The following is a 21,134-nucleotide window of genomic DNA, read 5'->3' as shown; positions in this document are numbered from 1 at the left end:
ACCCGTATCATGCATCGCCTGTATACATTCTTGGGTATCTGGTTCAGAGCCACACGGTGCCCAATGTTGTCTAGCATGAGCCAAAAAGAGCGTTTCCAGCAGACTATGAGTTTGGGTGATGTTCTGGTGGGCCATGAGGGTATGGTCCTCAAAGAGCGCACCAATCATTGTGGCCCACACCTGCTCCCAGGGCGGCAGTCTCTTCACCATCAGGGTACCCGGGGACATGGGGCGACACTGTAAAAGATGTTCGGAGCATAGTGTGCGCATGTGTCAGTTTATCGTAGGGCCACTTTCCAATATGCAAGAGCTGTGCGCAGTGGAAGAGAACTAGGCGAGGACAAACTTGAACCCAGGAAGATCCAGCGAGGCAGTTTACCCTGATTAAGCTTACTGTTCGCATCCCCTTTTTCAGTCAAATTATGGCCAGCTTGTCAATACGACAGCCATTACAGCTGCCATGCTAAACAGTAGGCCTTGAAATTTGAGGTGCCCATCCCACCTCTGTCTGGGGTAGCTGCATATTGGGCAAACCAATGCCACCCAGTGCCCGACACCAGACCAATTATTACTATATTCAACGATTTGACAACATGGCCCGGCACAATCACCAGCATATTCACAAAGTGGTATAGCAGTCGGGGAAACACAACCATCTTGGCGAGAGTCAGTCAACCCGCCACTGACAATGTTAAAGTAACCCAAAAGCAGATTTGAATGACTGCAAATCCTTTGTCTCTGTATATTTGTATACCTAAATATTGGCATGTCTGAGGTGCTATCTGAATACTAACGTCCCCAAAAGGCAGTGTTGCTCCATCACAAATGTCTGTGAAAGAAAAGGCACAGGATTTACCTTATTTCAGATGAAGGCCAGATAATTGGCGAAACAAGGAGAACAGCCCAGAGACCCGTGCCAGATGTACACGGAGATCCTATACAAACAATACCATATATTCAGTGTACTACGATATGGCATGTATCATTGGACCCTGGGGGATCCACCATCACTGCACATCCTGCCTAAGCCTCTGCTCCAGAGGCTCTAACGCCAGTACAAAGGGAAGTGGCGAAAGTGGACACCCTTGTCCAGTGCCGCTGAACACTGGATATGTAGAGGAAATATGTGGCCCTGTCCTAGCCCGAGCAGTGGGATGAGTGTACAGCAGTGTAATCCAACACAGGTAAGTAGGGTGGATACCGAAACGAGTTAATGCAGAAAACATGAAATCCCAATCCAGGATATCCAGCTGTAGATCTAGATGGAGGCATCCAGCCAATGGCTATTGATCACGGACTGCATCCATGATCCGATAAAAGCGGCATAGGTTGAGTGAATTGTTACGGCATGGAACAAAACCACACTGATAAGCGTGTATCAACTGTGGGAGTAGGGGGAGACGCAGGCATGTCAGCCACTTGCTTGTGATGTTATATTCAGTACTGAGCAGGGACAAGGGTCTGTAAGAAGTCATATCTTCTGGGGGGGTCTACCTGGTTGTGAGCTTACCAACACCTGTTTAGTGGTGGGGGGGCAACATTCCTGCCTCCAGGGATGCCTTATAAAGCCACTCCAATGGCACACCAGGCGTTTAGCAAAGGTGGCATCTATATTGGGTTAGGAAGGCAAACCAATCCTGGCTTCAAATTACAGGAGAGATCATTGATTGTACTCCAAATTTCACCTGGAGTAAATTGAGCACCCAAAGCTTTCCTATCTGTGGTCGACACACTAGGCAGGGACAATTGCTCCAGAAATAAGTGAAGAAGAGCTGGGTCCATTGGGGGGGGGGGGGGGGGGGCTTACTGTGAAGGGTGGTATAAAAGTCAGGAAATGCCACATTGATATCCAGTCACACGAGTATGTTGAGGTGTGAGTGGGAGAAGTTGACGGTCGGATCATACGCACAAACAATGCACTGGACTTGTCAGCCTTGGTATATGTCCTCTGCATATAAGCCGAGTGATCAATATTGCACATGCGCTCAGGGAGCTCGGCATAAGTAATTCTGGCTTTCGGCAACTGAGACGCACATTCTTCATTCTCCACTGCAGACTTTTCCAGCAGACCCAAACTGCTTTAAATGCGAGTGATGTCATGATGGACTGTTTTACGGAGCCCCACTACAGTATTAATGTATACCCCCTGCACTACAACCTTGAATGTCTCCCATTCCACCATTCGCAAAGAGGGAGTGTCAGTGTTTTCAGCAAAGTAGGTATCAATCGTGTTAGCCAGGGCATCCTTCAGAAGCTTGGGCTGCATGCTCCAAGTGGGGATAGAAGCCGGCACCCAACCCCACCACAGTCTGAGCTCCAGAGGGTTATAATCAGATAGCATCTTACACAGGTATATCGCATGAGTCACATTTGCCTGGAGAGATGTGGTGCAACGGGTTCTATCAAGGCGTGCATGTAATTTATGTGGAAGTGAATAAAATGAAATCCACTCATGCCAGTGTTACGACTGAGCCAAAACTCAGACAGGATCCACCCTGCAACCATTTGTTACAAAGCCCTTACTTGCTGGCCAGAACATGAGCTAGTGGGGGTTGGGAGCAGTGCAAATTAACATCTAGGATGGGATTGAAGTCCTCCCTATCACCAGGGATACTGTGCCCAGTCTGGGAGGACCATGGGCAAGTGTGGCCAAAAAAAATCATGCTCCATATTAGGCATGTAAACACTGCCAAGTATCACTGGTGTTCCGTCAAGGGTATCCTTGTCAAGAACATAACAGCCATACACTCTAGATTCTACATTCTAGTGTCCATAGCTGCGAAGGGAAGCCCTGCACGCTACCAGATTGCTGCACCCCTAACAAAGGCTGTAAAAGATGTATGAAATAGCTGTCCACTCACTTTTTTGAGCAAGTTTAAGGACATCAGGGTCAGTAAGATGCGTCTCCTACAAATAAACGATGTGTGCCTTGCAAAGGTGCACCTGCGCCAACATTCTGTACCTCTTCTGTATTGACCCCATGCCCCTGATGTTCCAAGTAATCAAGTTATAGTTACTTTCACTATCCAGCCCTTTGAAATGCAACTAAACTTATTGATCCACACCCCACCCAGTGTATAATAGTATCATTTACAGGAACAGCATGTGACAATGACATACAACCTTACATAATCCCCCAATCCAAGGTCCAGCGAAGAACTATCGTTCGACCAAAACTGTGTGAAAAACATTAGAACAAAATAACAGTGTGTGCATTTGCTACCAGACCTGCCATAGATCCACAGATGTAAGAAAAGGACCATGTAGGCACCAGTATACACCCAGACCCAGGGCCCTGAAATCCAGAATACAACAATAGAGTGAGAACAATAACTGCACATAATAAATGAGGTAAAGACATCTATAGTGGAGAGGCGTGGCTCAGTGGTTAGAGGCGGCAGACCCAGAAGCTGAGATCAACCGTGGACCAGGGTTCGATTCCCTGCCTTGGCGGGTCTCGGGCTCAAAATTCCACGGCTCGACGATTTTCGCTCTGGTGCCTACTCAACTCACGGGGTCACACTCTGCGACTCTGGGCAATAGCTTGCTTAATCTCCACTAAGGCCCCTCGCGGTGGGATGCCTGGCTTTCACCTTGTGGACACCCTGCCGTGGTTTCTCACAGGGGAATACCAGGACGGGTTCCCTAAGCGAGCGCCGGGACGCTTACGGGCAGCTGTGCGCTTTACAAGTCCAGCACATTTACATTTACATTTACATATAGCGAGGGATCACGGATACCACCAGTGTCAATGTACAGGCATCGCAGTCTTACATCCAGTCAATGCCACAGTGAATATCATCTTGCCCATCCATGGGGGCCATGCAGTGCACAGGGGAGTATCTCCAGAGGAGATCAACTCGTAATCCATGCCACAGGACTTACCATAAGTGAAGAACAGGAGCTGGTCGGCAGATGTTGGTCTCTAATAGAGGTCGCCGATACAAGTGCAGCCTTCTGGCCCTCCAGGGTCTGCTGCGGCGAGGGAGCCACACCGAAGAAGGCATGGGGAGCAGGACCTCCAAGGGGGGTGCAGCTGCCCTGGGGGCTCCACTGGCAGCAGCTGCCCAGGGGCCCCAGATCCGCGGAAATTGGAAAACTGCTGCTTTACCCAATCCCATTCATATTCTGGTGTATCAAACAAGAGGGCACTCTGGTTATGGGACACCTTTAAGTTTGGCAGGGGATATGAAGGCATATGACATAGCCACCGTCAGCAACTGCTGCTTGACCACTTGGTAAGAGATGCACTGTCACTTGACTGTGAGCGTGTAGTCTGAGAACAACGAGATCCATACACTGTCCGGTGTGAAGGATGAATTCTCCCTGGTGCACCAGAGGATCACATTATGACCCTCGAAATTTAGTATGCGGGCCAAGAATGGGCGCAGCAGCGTACCTGGAGGGGGTCGCCTCGCAGGGACCTGGCGCTCCCTTTCGATGGTGAACATTTCTGACAAGCCGGTTGGCAACACTGTGCTTTGAAGCCAATCCTCTATATACTGAGTGGCATTAGGGCACTCCACCCCTTCCGGCATACAAATGATTCAAATGTTTTTTCGGCATGCTCACCCCTCGGTGTCCTCCGCCCGTTTACCAACTGTGGTAACCTGCTTATAGAGATGGGCAATGATAGAGTCCTGCTCCGCATGCTAGGGTGTCAGTGAGGATAAGGCTGTTTAATTGGTCTTGACTCTGTCAACCAGTTTACGATGATCATCCTGAAGGAGACTGAGATCAGTGGTAATTGCACTAAGTCTTTGTTCAATGGCCACCCTAGGGTCGCATATCTCCTGTGATATGTCATGAAATTTGTCCAAAGGAGGGCGGCCATTGTTAGGGATCCTCAGTCGCCATCATAGAGGAGTTGTTGGATGGGGTAGATTGAGAGCAGGTAAGGTTAGGGGCTGCACAGTTTTGGTCTAGTGCAACCCATTCTGACTCACGATCAGCACCAGTCAGTGAAAGGAGGAAGTATGAAGGCGGCAAATGTGGCATACTCGAGGCAGTGTGAACAGTGCCTCAGGGGCGGATGTGTGGCCCAACTCACTCAGCACACACTGCGATGGCAGTGATGCACCTTAGCAGCAGAGGCAAGGAACATGAGAAAGCAATCGCCACTTCAAGCGTCCACCCTCGCAACATGGCACAACCTCCCCAGCTGATTACCTCATCCCGCGGCCACCAAGGTATTAAAATGTCTCAAACTCCAGGGGAGGGGGGGGATAAAATTGTGTTTTTTTCCACTATATTTCATATCAGTGGGGATGTAGGAGGCTCCTGGGACTCAGTTGCTATTGTCCAAAATAATATCAGACCCACATGGTAGGTTCCATATTCTAACCAGTCAACTAGATCGAATGGGGATGTTTTATGTATATATGCATCTAACTCAAATGATGCTTTTTTCTATGAGCATTTGCGATATCCTTCTTTGCAATAGACTAGACGGCTGGATTGTCCTGAGTGATATAATTGAATATGTCATGAGTGATGTAATATGTGAGGTCATAAGCAGTGCATGGCAGGGGCACAAGTTATACATAGCTCACTGAACTATAACTGGTGAATCTCAGTTGATTTTCGGTTTTAAAACATAACTCTATGACTGACATCACCTTACTATAACATCCATTTAACCTTTGGAGTTTTCAATGACATATGAGATCAAGGATACTCTGTTATCCGAAACGCGCCCGACGAGGCGTCTAATAAATCAAGACCTGCCAAACACGCAAACTGGTGTCCGTTTTCATTTCTCCAAAGCATTGCCAGCTGGTGTGCAAGGGACGACCTGTGGGAAAAACCTTTTGGATATATATATATATATATATATATATATATATATATATATATATATATATATATATATATATATATATATATATATATATGCATTTTTTAATGTAAAAGCATACATTGCATCATTTACATTGACCATCCACAAGAGAAGAATAAGTCACATACAGTCAATGTAAGCCAATGGTTGAAGCAAGCTGACCAGGGGTCCATGCTTTATGTTGGGGTGGGTGGAAGCAAAATGTGAATGACACTACAGAAGACCAATGGATGAAGAGGTCTGACTAAAGCCCCTTTAATCATCTATGTACAGCATATACATTTTTAAAATATAAAAGGTAACACCAGATCTAAAAATTAACCTTGCAAATATGTCCATATTGGAAAACAGAACAGCTACACAGAGGCTGCATCAAGAGAGAAAAAAAGGCTAGGCAGCTACTCTTGTGGTTGCAGAAATGGGGACCACCTCAATCACTTCCTTGATAATGGTCAGGGATCCAACAGGACATGAATTCTGCGCTAGTATTATCTTATTACATAAGACGCATGTATAAACATCCCAATAAGGAGGACGTGTATTATGCTTGAAAGTGTATGAACAAGGTGGCCTTGCCAATGCTTACAACAAAGAGAATCCTTGGGATCCGCTATGGAGCCAGAAGAAATAAAACGTGTCCAAGGTCTTTTGAGTGGTAGCACGTTGGATGGTGACGATCTACCACTAGAGGTTGAGAACGCTAGGAGTGGTAGATTTTGACTTGCTTTAATTAATGAATGGAAAGAAAAGGATTTACCCCCAAATCAATGCAGGAAGCACATCTGTAATGCTTCTAAAGCCAAAAAACCCTACATGATTTTAAATCTTCTACAGCATCATCTATGTTAAACTTAGACATCTAAATACAGGGAAAATATTGTGGAACACACTGACAATGGTTTACAGCACTGTTTGAGGACCAGCTGTAGGATCACCCAAAACGTATGGAGACTGACATGTGCTATGGTGGAGATGGGGGATAATGGGGAGAACTTGGCGCCGACCTCATTGGGGACCTCAAAGGAATTTGATTTGCTGATATTTGAACACAGAATGTTAGTTTTGGTGGCTCTAAGATTTGGCCCAGAGATTATGGGATGGATTTGACTATTCTATACGCAGCTATATCAAGAGTGAAGACAAATTCCATAATCTTGGATGAATGAGAAACAGAAAAGTGCATGAGAAAGAAAACTGCTGTCTCCGCTATTTGCTTTAATGGCAGAACCACTGGCTTATATGCTCAGGAAAGATTCAAGACAGGATGACATGAAGGTAGAGATACGCTCATATATTTAAGGAACCCTGCAGTATTTGGAGAAATTGTTGAACATACTGGACGACTTTGAAACAGTATCAAGATAGAAAGTCAAAAAAACATAAGTTGCTATTTTTCCCATTAGGTGCACGTGCACCTGGTGAGTCTGACTTATTGCCTGTGCTGCCGCTTCTGTACGACTGGATGTCTTTCCCATACCTCAGTATTCATGTGATACCTTCAGAAGTTCATTGATACAAACTTAACAATAGGATGATCCCAAATTTGATCAAATCCAATAATTTCTGGAAATCAGTGCGCCCGTTACAACTGGGCAGAGTACCGTTAACTAAGATAATTGTCTTACTCAAAAGCCTATATCTACTTCAGTGTTGTATTTACGCTATGCCTCCTCAGTGTTTATGGAGCTGAATTCCACACTCGTTAGTACAGTGTACAGAGAAAAGAAAGGGAGTCAAATTACACGCACTGAAATTGTGGTACGAACCTGGTATTATGCTTTGTCATTGTTTACAACGGGCGTAACTTTTAACCTCTTCCGTGCTGATGACGGAACCTCTCCGTTTTAAGCACAGCGCAACCGACGCTGGTGACGGAGCGGTTCCGTCACCAGCATGCGCCCGCCGCTCTTCCGCCCCGCCCCCTTAGCACTGCGGCGGAATAGCCGCCGCAGTGAAGGGGTTAAAAGGTGCACCGGGAGCTACCAATGACAATGTGCCCTATTACAATGGATGCGCTTCCCACAGGGCAGCAGCGAATTTGCGGTGCCCCCAGGGCAGAGCATTCATATGAAAACACAGAGCACTTGCCGGCACTTTTAAATGGAATTAGAGATCCGCCTGCAAGGAGATGTCTGGGGGGTCCATAGGACACCCTTTCTCTACTCCAGAGGGCTGCTCTCAGAGGCGCACTCACAGTGCACCACCTAGAAGGTGGAGCTTCTTTGACTCTGCGCCCGCATCTGTAATATGGCGTGGGCGCAGAGGCACATGAATCCCCTAATTTGCATAGGGCATGCCACTATGCAAATGAGGGATCACCCCCTGAAGGTAGCACTGGCGCTTTAAGTGCACCAGCAATATCGGTATTACTGAAGGCGACGCACAAGTGCCTGCGCCCCTTTTTATAATACCAAAGTGTCCTGGGGGTGCACAATGTGGGCACAAACACCTGTCGCGCCCACGGGGCTCTTATTGTAATGCAACCTCAGGTAGACAAAAGGTCCCAAACTTGGGATCTTATTTCATTTGTAGTAGGAGGGTTTTCAGAGGAAGGGGTTTGGATACTGGACCTCTCGAAGGTCCTGTATTGCAAGGTTAACTTCAGTTTAATGTCTCAACTAATAAATGAAACACACGTAATCCAGATGGAGTTAAACAGTGAAGGAGGGCTCTTTTCTTATACGGGATTAAATTACCTTATACACCGAAAGCACCAATATGGCTTTGGTCTGAACGGAGTTGACATTTGAGTGTCATGGGTGTGTCCAACTGGGTTAAAAGAAATGCGTCAGTATGGACGACTATACAAATACATTGATGGATGTGTCCATGTCCCAAGGTGCTCTAACACTGCAGTCTAAGGCCATCAAAAATGACATCACCATGGGAGACTTGTTTGTAAAAGTAAACTGGATGACAGGCTGTGGGGTGACTCGTTCTACCTAAAGTAGGGCGAAGGCCAGAGCAGGCGTAAAATTCATCTAGCAATACACAGTTCCATCTAATTCACTTCAACACATACACTTTACAGAGCATACATAACCATGCACATACTGCATAAAATGGACTCAAGTAAGCAACCAAGATCTCATAACTGTGGAGTCGATATGGCAACATTTATGTAATTGATTGAGGTATGTGCGCTTGTAAAGCATACTACAAGACTAAAGGAAATGTAACTACAACAGATACAAACATATCAAAAAGGTAGAGAACTGTCCAGCACACCGCTAATATTCCAGGACACCCAAATGTGGGGTTAATATATTGAATTTAGACTCCAAATACAAGTCTGTCCCTCAGACAATACTGCCAATTGATGTAGATCATTCAATGTTCCAGGTTAACAAGATAAACAGTCCACACTGTGCAGTTTCTTCAATTTGATGTCATTTTATTTCCTCTTAGTCGTTACATCCATCAAGAAATACTGCCACTATGCCAACACATGTTTCGTCTCCCCTAAGACTTTATCAAGGCGATTGGCAAAAACGTTTGTTGTCCTATTGTTCATCAAAAAATACCAGAATTCTCATGTCCTTCTGGTTGTGCAAAATCCACAGACTTTTCTTATGATTGCTCTCCAATATCAAAAGAGCACCAGCAGTCAGTGCTCCAAATAAATGTCCTGTTGTTAATACACACATCGAATCCTCCGAATTAAAAACGACAAGTGTGTGTCATATCTGGTTCAAGAATACTCACTTTTATTAATAAAGAGAAGTATTTAATTTCTACCCCTACCACAAAAAGCCAAAATACATCATTCACAATCACATCATTCTCCTAGAGGTCAGTGGGTCTAGTCTTTCTTTGCTGATCCTTTGTCCCACTCCCTGCTCGCGTTAACAATAGTGGTTAATCCCCATTCACTATTGGTAAAATCCATGGTATGCCCTACTAGCAGTCTGAGTCTCAAGAGTCCACTTTGACTCTCAGTTAAAGTCAACAGTGTTCCAGCGCTGCAGCCCTGCAAGGAGCAAGTTCCCAATAGGCCCAAAACCAGTCTTATTATCATCAATAGGTGTGAAGCGTTTGTAGTTCCTGAGTGTACCCTGTCCCCAAGCACTCGCCGCGGCTGCAGTCAAGTTCAGATAAGTCGGCCTCTCGCAACCCAAGAAGCTGCACTCAGCGGGTGCAGTCTTTCACTCACATTCATATTCCTGGAACAACCAGAGGCATTCTGCAGGTCCTCCTGCATTGTAAATGTTCATTCAGCTCCCAATGAGGGGGTGGCTATGACAATCCTGTCTTGCGTCCCTCGCCTGAGGGACGGCACTCCCCCTGTCCTCACTTCTCCTGCGGGGCAGAACAATTTGCATTCCTTGATGCTCCCATTGACCTCCTCTGGCATACTGGGTCACAGCAACTCAAAGTCCATGGGATTCTGCCCGAACTGCATGATAATACTCTCCACTGCAGCCCCTCCGGGCTATTGGGCCGTTCACTACAACACAGGACTACAGCCCTTTTCCACATGGCAGGTTTTCTTCGACTGCCCTCCTGGCATACAGAATCACCGCCTCGCTACCATGCATGAGCTCTGGCCAGATCAGCACATAGCGACACATGGCTGACTTCACAGCAGCCCTCTCTTGGCACATGGAGTAGCCGCCAACTTTGATGAAAGACAACTCTCCGACACTGAATACAAAGAAGACTGAGGTTCCTCTATTTAGGTACTAGGAATCCATCTGGTCTATTATCTGGTGGCTGGAAGCCTGTAAACTTCTCGCCACTCCAGTGAATGCAGCAAAAAATCTTGTGTTATATTTGACAATACCTTGAGCTTTGACACACAGGTCAGTCGTACTATTAGCACTTGTTTTTAGATCATAAGGATTTTGAAAAAGATCTTTCCTTACAACCTGGCAGAGTTGCACCCACCAGTTATCACCTTACTTACTTCAGGGCTTGATAATTGTAACGCACTGTACCTCAACATTAACAGTTCTTCCCTGAACAAACTTCAGGTTGAACAGACACAGCTGTCCACCATATTCTAAACATCCCCAAGAGGCTCTCGTCTGATACAGTATCCTCTCTCTTCACTGGCTTCCAGTTAGGAAGCTAATTTCCTTAAAGGCTCTGTGTACCGTTTTCTTGGCTTTGCATCAGAAGGGCTCTAGCCAACTGAATGCACTATTTCACTGGTACACACCCAGTAGGACTCTCAGATCAGCTCACCCTAAAAAACGTACAATATCCAGATCCAGGAAGGAAAGATGGGGAGGGCACTCCATTTCAATTGCCGCTGCTACGTTGTGGAACACCCTGTCCATCCTATTTCTGAAGACGACTCCCTTAGGTCCTTAAAAAAAAATGTAACCTGCCTTTTTTCAATGTAGTTGTCTGTAGCTTGGTTGATCTGACCCTGTTGATGAGTGTCTTGCTTTGACACCTGAGGGTTTGAATGCACTTTATAAAAATGTTATCATCAACTTTGTCTCGTACAAGGGCAAAGACTCGATCGGTGCAGTGCAGTGAGTCCACTTGACAGGGCTACCTACTGGTCCTCACTGCCTCCCACGCTTTCCTCTTTCTCACAGAGAACACTGGTCTTGGCTAGCAGGCAAAGGCTGGTGCTCCAGGGCAGGTGGTCTTGGATTCCAAGGGTGACGTCCCCTCACCCAGCAGGGAGACTAGAAGGCCTTCACCCCCAGTCCTGGACACAGATAGAAATCATGCAGAACTTCCCCTCCTAACACAGCCATTCTGTCTGCTTGGAGGCTTACAATTTTTGAGGTCTCAACCTAGCCTTCTTATAGTCCATTTCCAGACACAAAATGTGATTTAGGGTCTGAGTCTTTGAAGTTTAATGTGGGGGTTTGCTTCTTTTGAGGGGCCTACTCCTCTGCTCCCTCTTCATCTTGAAAAGCTTGTGTGTCACTGCAGGAGTGTTCCCAAAGTGGTTAGTCCCATAACACAGGACATGGAAGTGACTGCAGTTCACACCTGGATATTAGTCAGGTGCATCAAAAAGTCAGCCCGGGGCCCTAGCACTACTCTTTATGATTCTCTTATCAGCCAAATCTCCTTCCTGAAATTTGCCCAGGCCCCTTCCTTGACCCCTCTCAGTGAATCAAAGAGCAACCTTGTAGTGTACAGGGAAGGCCAGGTCCCCCCCTCCCCAGTGTTTATCCCAGTTTACAGGAATCCAGCAAAACATAAATCTATCTGAGGGGATTTCTCCACCTCTTCTCCATGTTTCACCATGCAGGTCTGTAACGCCAAACATGGAAACCAGGGCCTTCCATGATTTGTACCATTCACAGGTGCACATGCCACAAACACTGCACAGTACTCTATCCCCCATGTACTGTACCATTCATAGGAAGACATAATCCAGCATATGGATTTACCATACATGCACTACACAAAACTACATCCTTCAGGTACTGTACCACTTGTAGGCACATGTGCATCCTGCACAAGCACATTTCATGCAGGCACTGCACTATCCCTGTATTGCGCGGACACACCCTTCGCAGATGCACCACTTCTGCACTGTGCAGCACTTCACACTATTTAAGCACACAGCAACGGAATTTTTAAAAGTTAGTGAGCCTGAAGGCCTCACTCAAGTGACACATGTTAACAAGCATTGGGAATGCCATTAGGTCTCACCTATGCAAGAGCTATTGGCTTTGCCAATATGTTTTAGCCATGTTGTACACCAGCGTGGCTGCTGTTCAGAATGACTAACAGTTAGTGGAATGTTGTAAAGTAGAGTGGAGTGTTATGGAGTGGCGTAGAGTTGAGTGAAGTGGAGTGTCGTGGAGTGGTGTAGTGTGTTGTGTCAGGTTGCGGTTGATTGCGCCTGCACTGTCATCGGCGGATTTGTGTACAAGGAAAGCCTGTCACCGATCATTTAGGGAGTGAAACTACAACTCCCATCAGCTCCGGAGGAGGAAGGTATTTGTAGACTGTAGACACGCATCCGGTTGCGTGTTATTCGTTGTTGTTCCGGTGCCCGCACAGGAGGAGAGGAGGTCGCTGATCGGGGAGCGGTCTTCAGCCACTGTTCGTTTCCTTTCCAGACGTGGGGCCAGGTAGGATCGGCTTCAGACAGGAAGCCTCCTTGACGGGCGAAGAGCCTGTAACCGCCAACTCTGGGTTTTGTCTTAAAGAGCGGAGCGCAGTGGTAAGCTGCCACGCGTTACCGTTCTTTCTCTTGTCACGGAGTAAAGTACTCCGGAGAAGGACTTTTGTATTTCTCTTTTGATTTGGACCCAGCGTGTGTCTTATTCGCGGGGCGTAGTGGTGGTCGCAACTACGCGCCACCGTGTTTATTATTTCCTTGTCTGCCAGCAGGAGCAAAGAGGTGAGATTCACTGCTTGTTGTGATTATTCAAGACGGTGTTCTACTTATTGACTTAACTGGAAGGGACTACAACCAATGTTTATTCCTTATGCCTCACAGAGCGGAGTGCAGTGGTTCTTGCTTCCCACGCACCACCGTGTCTGATAATAAGGACACTTGAAGTTCTCCTATCCTTGTGGTTTACGTGTTTGAATACTGACGCAGTATGGAAATGTGTCTACAACAGAATCCAGTTATAGTGTCTCTTGCCTGATCTCATGGTATGCCAAATATAGGGGCTTGCATACACGGTTACATAGGTCTTTTGTTGAGTGTGACTTTTGGCTAACCTGTGTTTGTGTCTTTAGGCTGCTTGAAGTGGCAGAAGGCAATAGAGGAGACGCTTGTCCAACATCGTTCTTTATTCAGACCACAAGGTACATGTCCTGTTCCTTAGCGAGACCATCTGAGAGTAGCTTGTTGATACCATTGTATTTACAGAGTGTATGTTTTTGTCGTTACAGGAATTCCCTTCCCTGCTGGCCCTTCCCTTTCCCTTCCTGGTTGTTTTTTCCCTCGCCTAATGGCTCAAGCTCTCTGTGTATTTATATCAGAGGTGTTGTGACATTTGGAGGTGGACCCTTATGAGCATCAATCAGATTCCGTGAAGCAAATCCGGACATGTTGTGCAGTGTTGTGGTGGGAGTAAAATGTTTTGGAGTAGTGTCAAAGTGGAGAAAAGTGATGTGGCGTGGAGTGGTGTAGAGCAAAGTGGAGTGGCAAAGAGGCTGTTGCGTAGAGTGGAGTACAGTGTTGTAGAAAGACGTAGAGCAGATTGTTTTGAGTGGAGTGGCAGAGTAGAGTAGTGTAGGAGAGAGGAATGGCATAGAGTGGAGAAGTGTTGTAAAGTTGAACGGCATGGAGTGGCTTTGACTATAGTAGTATAGAACGCTGTATAGAAGTGTTGTAGACTGGTATGGAATAGAGTGTTGTGGAGCGGCACAGAGTGGAGTAGTGTGTCAGAGTGGAGTAGAGTTTAATGGAGTTGAGCGTTATAGAGTGCAGTATCGTGGAGTGTAGTGTCAGATTGGACTCGAGTAAAACTGAGCAAAGTACAGTGGTGCATATTAGATTGGTGTAGAGTGCATTTGTTTTGAGTAAAGTGGTGTAGAGTCCATTCCCGTAGAGTGCAGTGATGTAGAGTAGAGTGCTGCAGAGTAGAGAGCTGTAGAGTGAAGTGGCATAGAGTGTGGTGGTGCACAGTAGATTAGAGTGACTCAGAGTGCAGTAGAGTGGGTAGAGTTTAGTAGCATACACTGCAGTGGCGTAGAGTAGGCTGTTTCAGAGTAGAGTGAAGAGGTGCGGAGTGGTGCAGAGTGGAGTGGTGCTGGGTAGAGTGCAGAGGTGTAGAGTGGCATAAAGTGTAGTGGCATGGAGTGCAGTGCAGTGGTGCAGCATAGATTAGAGTGGCATAGAGTGTAGTGATACAGAAAAGAGTGGCGTAGAACAGTGATCCTCAAAGTACGGCCCGGGGGCCACTTATGGCCCTCGACCTTTACATGCAGCCCCTCTGATGAACAGCAGAATGAGCTGCTGTTTCCTTGCTGAGCCCTAACATTCAGAAAAAAAGTGTTAAATAAATGGACAAGTATTTGTTTGCAGGTGAAATAAAGTTATGAAGTTCCTGCACCACTTTACTTTAGTTAATATGCAAATAAATGCTTGCCCGTTTACTTACAATTTTTTTGACCTCCTTACACCTCTCCTGATCCACCCAGACCCCCTACCGCCACTCTGCTGGCATCAGTGCAGCCTTCGGTCACACTACAAACTTTGTGGCCTCATAGCTAATGTTTGCGAGTACCCATGGCGTAGAGTGTAGTAGCATAGGGTGCACTGGCATAAACTAGAATAGAGCGGAATGGTGCAGATTAGAGTAGAGGCAGTAGGTAGTAGGACAGAGTGCAGAGTAGAGTGTCTAGTTCTGCTGCCCGGCCCTGCGCACAGCCCGCAGCCTCTACCTTAGGCCAATTTTAAGACAATCAGGAATCCGCACTGTAAAGGAGGCGACCATCTACATCTATACCTTGACAACGGTAAAGCATATGGCCTCCTTCGGAAAGTTCATCTACCAGACACGAACTCTACTGAAGCCCACGGAGGGCCTCTGTTCATAGAGACCTTGTTGACCCATGCCTTAACATGATCCCCATGCTCCGCAATCCTGCCCCGTCGGCAGCAGAAATTCCTTTGGTTTTAACTTTTGTAATTTTATAACCTCGTATTATGTTTTTAATGTAATGGTTTTGAGTAACCAATCAATAAAATAATTCATTCTAGTTCAGTGGTGAAGAGTGCAGTCTGGCGGAGTAGAGTGCATTGGTGTGAAGTTGCGTAGAGTGCTGTGTCACAGAGCACAGTGGTGCACGATAGATTAGAGTGGTACAGAGTGGAGTAAAGTGGCGGAGAGTTTAGTGGCATAGACTGCAGACGTGTGGGGTAGATTGTTCCAGAGTAGAGTGAAGAGGTGCAGAGTAGGGTAGTGGCAGAGTGCAGTAGGATAGAGTGCAGGTGAAGAGTAGAGTGTTTTTGAGTTCAGTGGCAAAGAGTGCAGTCTTGCAGAGTAGAGTGCATGGGCGTAGAGTGGTGCAGAGAAAAGTGCTGCAGAGTCCAGTGGTTCAGTGGCAAAGAGTGTAGTGGTGCATTGTAGAGGGTGGTAGGGCGCACTGGCACAGAGAAGAGTGGTGCAGAGAAGAGAGGTGCAGAGTAGAGAGGCATAGAGTGAAGTGGCCTGGAGAGGAGTGGAGTGGTGAGGGGTAGATTGCAATGGTGTACAGTGGAATGCCGCAGAGTGTAATAGAGTGGTGTAGAGTGCAGTGGTATAGAGTACAGTGTCAGAGTGCAGTGGTGCATAGTAGATTAAAGTGGCTTAGAGTGGACTGGTGTAGAATGCAGCAACAAAGAGTGCAGTGGTGCATACAGTAGAGGTCATTGGCACAGAGTGGTGTAGAGTGGAGGGGCGTCGCGATGAAGTTGAAATACTTAGACGCCGCCCTCGCGCGCTGACGTTCCGTACATAGGTTTCCGTGCCAGGAATGCAGAACCATGCAAGAAACCGACACTGGTGCCATGAAACTAGGGCCCTCATAGGGAGATACCTTAACCCTAAATATCGGTTCACAGAACGGGGAGGATGGGTGGGGCGGTAAGGAATCTAACTAATGTTTCTTACAGATATATCATTACCGAAGGTAAGTAACTTGTGCATCTGAAAGAAACATGTTAGTTACATTTCTTACCTTAGAATAGATACTCCAGCAATACCAACCCCGGTGGTGGGTCTGCGAACCAAGATCACACCAGAAAGTCCTGGAGAACGGAACTGCCAAAGAAGCAATTTCTCCGGACTTGGTTGTCCAGGCAGTGGTTCTTGGCAAACGTGTGCAGCGAGGCCCAAGTAGCTGCCTGACAAATGTCCTGCAAAGGGACTCCCTGACCCAGGGCAGTAGTAGCCGCCGTGGCCTTAGTGAAATGGATGCGCAGCCCCACAGGAGGCTCCTTTTTAGCCAAGGAATAACAGACCTTGATGCACAAAACGACCCACTGAGAGATGGTCCGCTTGTGCACCGCCCGTCCCTTATTAGCGCCCACGCAGCCAACAAAGAGTTGGTCTTCCACCCGGAACTGTCTTGTGTGGTCTAGATCAAAAGAGAGCACACGTTTTGGATCCAGACGGTGGAGCCTCTCTTCCTCCTTCGAGGGATGCGGAGGCGGAAAGAAGGTGGGCAAGGTGATGGACTGCCCGATGTGAAAGGCAGTAACCACCTTGGGCAGAAAAGAAGGACGATTCCTCAAAACAACTTTGTCCGGATGGACAGAGAGGAAAGGAGGCTAAGATGAAAGTGCCAGGAGCTCACTCACTCTTCTGGCAGAGGTGATGGCAACCAGGAAAGCAGTTTTGAGAGTCAGAAGACGAAGAGGGCAATTATGAAGTGGCTCAAAGGGAGCGCATATCAGATAAGTAAGAACCAGATTCAAGTCCCACTGAGGCATCACGAAAGGAACAGGAGGGAACATGTGCATGATGCCTTTCAAGAATCTATTTACAACAGGGGACTTGAAAAGAGAAGGCTGATCAGGAAGCCTTAAGAAGGCTGTAATGGCCGAGAGATAGCCTTTGACAGTGCCCAGAGCAGAGCCCTGCTGGGCAAGAGAAAGAAGAAAGAGGAGAACCTCTGAAAGAGGGGCAGAGAGTGGATCCACAGCCTTTGCTGTGCACCATGCCACAAATTTGTTCCACCTGCAGGCATATACCGTTTTTGTGGAGGGACGCCTGGCTGCCAGAATAACATCACAGACTTCAGGAGGAAAGTCCAATGTCCTCAACTGTCGCCGCTCAATCTCCACGCATGTAGGTGGAGACTGGACAGGTTTGGGTGGAGGACCGTCCCTTGTTGCTGCGACAGAAGGTCCTCCTGAAGAGGCAGACGAATCGGGGGATCGACTGACATACTGAGTAGCTCGGGTTACCAGTACCTTCGTGCCCAATTCGGAGCTACAGGGATGACTTGGGCCCGGTCGCTCCTGATCTTCTTCAGCACTCTGGGCAGAAGTGGTATAGGCGGAAAGGCGTACAACAGACCGCAGCTCCACTCGCGATGCAAAGCGTCTCCGAGCGAGTGCAGCCTTGGAAATTCCAACGCGGAGAACTGATGACATTGCATGTTCTCTTCTGTGGCAAATAGATCTTACCAAGGTTCTCCCCACTGCTGCAAGAGACCATTCGTGATCCATCATGCACCGGGGCTAAGTTTGTCCACCCTGGGGTTCAGGGAACCTGCAAGGTGTTGAACCACCAGGGAGATGCCCTGGTGTTCCAGCCATGTCCGGAGGCGCAGAGCCTCCTGACAAAGGGTCCACGACCCCACCCCGCCCTGTTTGTTGCAGTACCACATGGCGGTGGTGTTGTCCGTGAACACCTGCACTACACTTCCCCAGACAGAGGGAAGGAATGCCTTCAGTGCAAGTTGGATCGCCCGCAGCTCCAGAAGCCGGGACTCCGCCGGAGACTAGAGGCCTCTGATCTCCGCCTCTCCCATGTGGCCCCCCCATCCCAGGAAGGAAGCATCCGTCACCACTGTGTGCTCTGGTTGGGGAAGGGAGAGGGATCTGCTACTGACCTAATCTCGGTCCCTGAGATCAGGACATAGTCGGACAGGTTGCCCTGATGCTGTGCCCACTGGAACTTCAGGTTCCACTGCACAGCCCGCATCCGCCACCTGGCGTGATGCACCAGCAGGATGCAGGAGACCATCAGCCCCAGGAGCTGCAGCGTCAACCTGACCGAAACTCGGGATAAAGGCTGAAAGATCAGAATCAGAGCCTGAATATCCCGAACTGAAGGAGGATAAACCCGAAACCGCCGAGTCCAGAACTGCTCCCATGAAGAGGAGCTTTTGGGAGGGACTCAGGTGTGACTTCGACACGTTGATGGAGAACCCCAGTGAGTGCAGGAGATCGGCCATAGTCTGGAGGTGGGAGACGACTGTCTGGGGCGAGCCCGCCTTCAACAGCCAGTCGTCGAGATAGGGGAATACTGGAACCCCTGATATGTGCAGATGAGCTGAGACCACCGCCATCACTTTCGTGAACACCCGAGGGGCACTGGTGAGGCCGAAGGGGAGCACGGTAAACTGAAAGTGTTTGTGGCCTACCGTGAACCGCAGGTAGCGCCGGTGGGCCGGCAAGACGGGGATATGAAAATAAGCGTCCTGCAAGTCCAACGCTACCATCCAGTCTCCAGGGTCTAGGGCAGCTAGGACGCCAGTGGAGTAGGTAATGGCGAACTCTGCCTCCCACTAGCATTGAATGGGCCTGAAAGCACGGACTAGGAGGGCTTTGAGGTGGATGCTGCGGGGTGGATGTGGACTGACCGGCCGTTGTCCCCCTGCACCGCCACAGCGGTTACCACGTCCGCGTTGAGGTTGGTTCTGTGGCCTGTGGCTGGACGAATGTGTGGGGGCGCCCCTTCCTTGGCCACGAAAGGGACGAAAAGCAAAAGTCTGCTGGCGCTGGCCCGACAGGCCCAAGGACTTGGCCGTAGCCCTGGAGTCCTTGAAACGCTCAAGCGCACTGTCTGCTTTGTCGCCAAAAAGGCAACGGCCATTGAAGGGCATGTCCAAGAGCGTGTTATGGACATCCCCTGAAAAATTGGCAGACCTCAGCTAGGCGTGGCGACGGATCGCCAACGTCGTGTAAATCGCTCTGCCCAGAGAGTCCGTGGTATCAAGTCCACATTGGATGGAATACCGTGCCGCATCCCACCCCTCAGCAAGAGCCTGGGCGAGCCGTGTCCGGGCCTCCACCGGACAGTGAGGCAGCACGTCCGCTACCGTATCCCACAGAGAGTGGGTGTAACAGCCCAAAAGGCATGTGGTATTAATGGACCGCAACCCCAAGCCGACTGAGAACAGTTTCTTCCCAAACTGATCAAGCCTTTTGGATTCCTGATCCGGGGAAGTGGACGGGAATGCGGTCTGAGACGTAGAGGCTTGGATCACCAGACTCTCGGGGTGGGGTGGGTGGAAAGAAAGCAGGGGTCGCCCTGAGCCGGGCAGTGGCGTCAGGCCACGTTCCGATCTACCGGGGGCACTGTGGAGGGCCTGGACCAAGTGCCCATCAGAACGGCGTTGAGGGCCTCATTGAAAGGCAGCATAGGTTCCCAAGAGCTTAGTGGCTATTAAAGCACCTCGGTGAGGAGATTAGTCCTCACAGCTGCAGGAGGGAGCTCAGGAGCCAAGGCCTTGGCTGCCTGCGCAACACCACACTATATGTAGCACCCTCCTCCGGGTCGTAGGTGAAGGCCTCACCCATCGACGCTGGAGACAGCGCCAATCGAGTCGTTCCGACGTCGGACCCGGGCGGAACCGGCATTGTCCGAGGAGGGCGCGCGGGTGATGCCTCTCGAACCCTCTGCCGAGTCGCGCGACCGGCGAGGGGAGTCAGAAGAGCGATGTCGCCTCTTCAACTTCTTCTTCCCATGCCTCGACTTACCGGAATGCGAGGACTTGGAGCTCGACGAGTGGTGATGGCTCGACGAGCTGCGATGACTGTGGCTCCGCGATCGGTCCCTCGACTTCCTCCTCGACCGGGACCTCGAGCGGCGCGGAGCCGACTGCCGGAGCTAGAGAAGCTTAAGGGACCGCTCCCGCCTAACTTTCGAGGTCGAGGCCCGGCAGTCGGGGCACGACTTGTCAACGTGGTCGCGCCCTAGACAGTAGAGACAACGGCGGTGACAGGGGTCGCACGGTTTAAATCCAGGCATTCCTACCAGCACCAGGAGTAGAGTCGACTCGAAAAAGATAGTCAAAATAGACCAAAAGTTAGTCAAAAAGTGACTATGGGGACTAGCTCTTCCCGGATCTGCGCTTGCTTGCGCGGGAAAAAGAAGAACTGACGTCAGCGCGCAAGGGCGGCATCCAAGTACTCCGACGTCATCCTGGCGATCACGACGCCGGTGACGGACGCGGAGCCGCAGACGTCGCCTACCTGACGCCCAGGGGTACTGCTGACGAAAACTCTGGATCCAGTCTGATGCCTGGGGATATTCCAAGGTAAGGAATCTAACTAACGTGTTTCTTTCAGATATTTGACCTCTTTCAATGTGCAGCAAAAGATCAGAACAAGATTTAAAGGCTGGTTTACAGAAAGTCAGTACTTGTAAAAGAATACAGGAAATGGGGCTTGAGCAAGGAAAGGGACGGGCTCAGGCCGGACAGACTAAAACAAATAAAGCCAGCAAGGAGAAAGCAAGCACGTGTCAAGTACAAACCACAAAGCCAATGTGAAGCTATGAGCAAAATGCATTCTTAGGGCAGCTTCCTGAATGTCCCCAAAATATTGTTAGCAAACCAGAGTGCTGCACTGTCTAGTAGGCTTCGACCTAGATAGGACCTGTTCACTCCTACTGATCACTGCATGGTATGCTGACAT

Source organism: Lissotriton vulgaris, chromosome 7 (assembly GCF_964263255.1).
Source record: "Lissotriton vulgaris chromosome 7, aLisVul1.2, whole genome shotgun sequence".
Classification (NCBI taxonomy): Eukaryota; Metazoa; Chordata; class Amphibia; order Caudata; family Salamandridae; genus Lissotriton; species Lissotriton vulgaris.
The sequence above is the reverse complement of the archived record's forward strand: the minus strand, read 5'-3'. Positions refer to the sequence as shown.